At 36.0% G+C, this 4,988-nt stretch overlaps 1 pseudogene; it reads left to right on the top strand.

Annotated features, from left to right (window-relative positions):
* Nucleotides 1-1,897: 1,897 nt before the first annotated feature.
* On the top strand, nucleotides 1,898-2,072 carry LOC109447508 (ATP synthase F(0) complex subunit k, mitochondrial pseudogene; annotated as a pseudogene).
* The last annotated feature ends 2,916 nt before the right edge of the window (nucleotides 2,073-4,988 follow it).

Below are 4,988 nucleotides of genomic sequence, written 5' to 3'. Positions count from 1 at the left end.
AATTGTCTCCCCCAATACTAATTATTAATATAATATAATTAATATATTATGATTAATGTAATACATCGGAAAGCCCTTTTTGGATGAGGAGAGATCTATGAAAGGCAGGTACAGGGTGGGGAAGAGGTTGATTGGTTGCCTCTAGACCTCATACCACCATTTGCAATTCTGGGAATTCAGGACTAAAAATAATTAAGGAGGTGGGCAGACAGGATTATTTCAACTCAGTTTAACATTTGACACTTATTCTTTGCTTGCTGTTATAAGTGTACTTTTGAATTGTTTCATAATGCTTCATGTGAATTCACTAGAATTGTGAATTTCTGCTCTCCAATTCTGCATCTTATTCACATTTATATATCAAGCATGTAGCATAGTTTATAAGTCAGAGTAAAAACTCAAGATATAGATTTTAAGTGGTTGAATGAATATTTTTTTTTGTAAACAACGTATAAGTTACTGTCAAAATAAATACTGCCAGGCATACAAGTATGATTAAGACACATTTTCTTTACTCAATCAATAGGGGAGGAGATGAAAAGGGGTTGGTTACGATGGATATTACACAATGGATGGGTGTTACTCAATAAGTGTTATAGATAAAAATACGTAAATAGTACAATAGCCGTATTTGTACACATGGCCATTGTTGCGACCTGTACAGCACAAACCGTGGGAAGGCAAGGGAGGCAGCGAGGGTTAAACTATCATAAAGAGACAGAGACTCAAATACAGTTAAATCACAGAGGACTGAGGGACTCGCAGCCTCAAGGGACTGGAGCCCCGAATCGGGTCGTCGTGGGTATTTATTGATTTCTTACAATAAGCATCACAAGATGAAAGGCAGGGTCCACGAAATTCTCACACTCCATAAAAATTCTTCCAATTCCCAGATATCTGTCCCAAAGCAACCGATGCTCATTGTCCCCAGGCGACTAAGGTGGGTGTGTTCAACCCCCTGGGGGAGCAAGTCTCACAAGGTAAAACCATCCCATGAGCTAAGCAGGAAGAGCAATATCTTATGGCTCTAAGAAGTCCTTTGCATAGCAGGGTGCAGGACAACAACTGGGGCATGCATTAGCAGCTTCCCATAATGGTGAGGAGGAGGGGTATGGCTACCTCCTGACTTTTATTATGTTAACGCATGGGGGTCCCAATGGGGTCCCGTCTGGCTTAAGTCGTTCCTCCCATGAGGAATCATTACTGGTCTTTGACTGCAGACCCAGCTTACAGGGACCAAATAGAGAGACTTAGGATAAATGAACTCAACCCCAAAGAGGGACAGTCCCGCAGAGTCTTTTTTCCCTAAGGAAAGATTGGAGGGGACAAATGGCTAGGCTGCTGTGTGACCACAGGCCATATCTACGACTTAATATAGATCTCCTGCTCATATTGACAGGAAAAGCCCCAAAATTAACGCAGAATGGGCTTCTTGTCAGGAGACCATGGCTCTCTGAACTTAGATTTTGGATTCATCATCAGGCTCCAAAAATATTTGACATATTAGATCTATAAGGTGAATCTAGGAAGGCAACATTTAATAGTGATAAATAGGAAACTCTGTGTAACCATGTGCATCAAAGAATGGGTAAAAAAAAATAGCCTTAGATTTTTTTTTTTTTAAACTCTAGGTCCAATATAAATCATCAGGGAGCTAGTTTCTAAAATGTTATTAATATCAAACTTCATTGATGGCATGGTATCTACAATAAGACAGATAACTCCCTCTCCACTCTGTGCATGTTGGAGTTCACCAAATGCATTAACATTTTATTGACTTGTTATTTGCTTATCTTATATTGTATGTAATTTCTAAAATGATTTGAAGCAACCAACTTGACTGTCTTATTATATAAAGATTCTAGGCAGAATTTGTGCCTTTTGTAAGACTGAAATTATGGCAAGTCCAGAAACTGATGCCCAACTCCATTTGACTCATATAAAACAATATCTCAACGGATACTCCCAACGGTAGAATGAATTGTGTGCTGGCCATATATGGAGTCATTGCTTTAGTGGTGTTAGACTTCAAGTTAAGGTTTTAAAAATCTCTAGCTGTGAAAGCAACATAAAATAATTCCAAACTGTACCTCATCTGTTAATTTCCCATGCCTGGGGACGTTGATGTCAACTCATCATGCGATACTCAATTCTTATAATAAATTATGAACCTAGAAAAAAAATTCCAAAGTAGAATACAGAAAAATTAGAGAACATCCAAACTGATGACTAAAGTTGAAGCTCTGCAACATTAGAAATAACTAAGGTACTAGCAATATATTTATTCACTAAAAAATAAGTCATTAAGCAAATATTTGTTGAATATCTACTGTGTGCCAGGTACTCTATTAGGTCTTGGGGATTCAACAGTGAAGGGAAAACAAACAAGGAAACATATCCCTCCATGTTTGTGAAGCTTAGGAGCTAGCTGAGGAGACATAATCAAATGGTCTCAGATATGAATGTGTAATTGCAACCATGTTAATCCTGAGAAGGACGAGAATGATGTGTTCCAAAGACATAACTAATGGGAAGTATCAGACTTGGTAAAGGTGGTCAGTGTAACTCCCCTAAGAAATGAAAACTGAGTCTATAACTTATTGGTAAATAAAATATAAGTAGATATGTATTCCTTATTCTATTGTTGATGGATATAGAAATCAACCTAATACGTTAAGAAGGTAATTTTGCAGTAACTATCAAAATGTAAAATGTGAATACCCTTTTACCCAGTGTTTTAGACCACACATTTATGTCTCCCCAAAATTAATCTATTGGAATCCTAATACCAAATACAATTGTGATGATATTTGGAGATGGCCCCTTCGGGAGGTAATTATGTTGTGAAGGTGGAGCCCTCATCATAGGATTAGTGCTGGTGTTATACTTCAAATTTAGGTCTTAAAAAACTGTGCTCTTATGAGACATGAGAGAGTTTGCTTCCTTTCTCATGCAACCAGGTGAGGACAGTGAGAAAGCAGAGGGCCAGGGACATGAGCAGCAGAGAGCTGTCTCCCACAGTGCACTAATTTTCTTATGCTCTTTTGACTTCCTACAAATATTTTGGTATGCAAGGACTAAACATTATAGAATCAGGAGCAGTTATGGAAACATTTGATCTTTTCTCATTAGCATTTATATATATATATATATATATATATATATATATATATATATATATATATATGTATGTATGTATATAAAGCAATTTAGAGCAATGCTTTTATTTCGTCATTCTCTGAGAAATGTAAAACTTTTCTTTTTTTTAAAAACAAGTCCCTTGTAACTCAGAACTATGGCATTTTTTCTTTTCTTTCAGTTTTTAGTGGTTGGCTCATTGATTTTCCCCAGCCCCAATTTTACTACTTTTCCTTTAATCCCTATGTTTTCATCTCAGCTATTTTATATTTGGATATAGGTTAGCTCAAAGGACCAATTCAAATAAAATTCTATCATTTGCTAACATAATATGGTTGCTTACCCAGTAACATTTTTGGGTGCTTTCTCAACTACATGTCAAACTTAACTTAGACTTTTAAAGAACTAAGGCAAATTTTAGGTGATAAAACAATATGTGCTATAGTCCAGATAAACAAAATATTTAAAAAGTAAAAATTTTATTTATCTACAAGCTTGAGAGAAAAGAATCAAGAAGTTCAAGAGCGCCAAATTGAAATGCTTTAAGAAGTCAGTCAGGTGATTCGAACTGCAGAAGTGGGGCAGGTATTGGACAACAGGTAGTGATGGGGATATTGTTGAATTAGAAAGTACAATTTTGATCTAGAGAGGTAGCTGGCTCTCATCTCCAGCAGATTTAGTATTGCTATACATTTTGAATTATTTCCAAAAGTAGCTGGAAACTGGGCTGTTATATGAAGTCTCTCAATTTGTAAAATTGTTCTTTGCTGAATCACCGAGAACACAAATGAATCTGTAAGTCGGATTTAGACCTCAGGGACGTCATTTAGAAAATGTTGAGGTAATTGAAGTTGTGAGGGAGTAAGATATGAACATCCTGAGCTGGAGGACATAAAGAAAGGAACTGGGCCGTTGGGGAATCTGAGTAAACTCCAGAGGGGAGGGAAGTGATCCATCACAACCGTGACCATGCCAATCAGCTAGAAAGGCTGCAGATAAAGCTTTCACAATTTTACCAATTTTTTTTTTTTTTATCATTAGGGATATTTTTGCTATAGTACAGTGATTTATATTCCTTGACTGCTCAGAAAGAAGAGAAAATATCAAAAATTCAGAGTGACCCTTAGTTCTTGGAAACTTAACTATCTTGGAACACAGGCATTTTTGAGGGAAAATGAAATAGAACAAAAGGGTCATTTCTATAGATAACACTATTTACTGTGTTTTATTATTCTTAATGCCTTATTACTCTTGATTTTCTTTCCTTATTGATTTATCAAGCTTTCCTTTGGCCCTTATTTCTCCAGCTATTAACAATGGATCAAAGATTATCATCGACATGCTTTTCTTTACTTAAGTTTCAGTGTAGAAACAAACATATATATATACATATCAGCAGGGGTAGTTTACTGTTTAAACCAATTATTTGGACATGTCTTTCTTAGAATATGGTATAATTAACCAATTCAACTGTCCTAACATTCCTGAGAATAATAGATACACGAGGCAGATATTTTTATGGAAGAATTATCTGATTCTAAATTTACTCAATGGCAAACATCTAGTCAATAATTAATATGGCTGTTAAAATTTCCCATGGCACCAAGATACACATGTGGGCATGTATTTGACCACACTCTTCTCCTCTTGGCAGAACAATCAGGATAAAAAGATTCTTGAGTGGTCTTCTCCAGAGAGACTTGACTGAGGAGCATCACTTCTGATTCTTCTAGAACACATATTAGAAACACATTATTTATTTGTTTGTTTACTTACTTGCCTTTTGAGAAGTTGGATCAATAGGCATGTGATTGATTTCATCTAAAATTATATGCTGTTGGATGGGAGTA

Source organism: Rhinolophus sinicus, chromosome 17 (genome assembly GCF_057876585.1).
Source record: "Rhinolophus sinicus isolate RSI-liver-muscle chromosome 17, RSI-T2T, whole genome shotgun sequence".
Taxonomy (NCBI): domain Eukaryota; kingdom Metazoa; phylum Chordata; class Mammalia; order Chiroptera; family Rhinolophidae; genus Rhinolophus; species Rhinolophus sinicus.
Note: the sequence above shows the minus strand (reverse complement) of the source record. Positions and strands in the feature narration are given on the sequence as shown.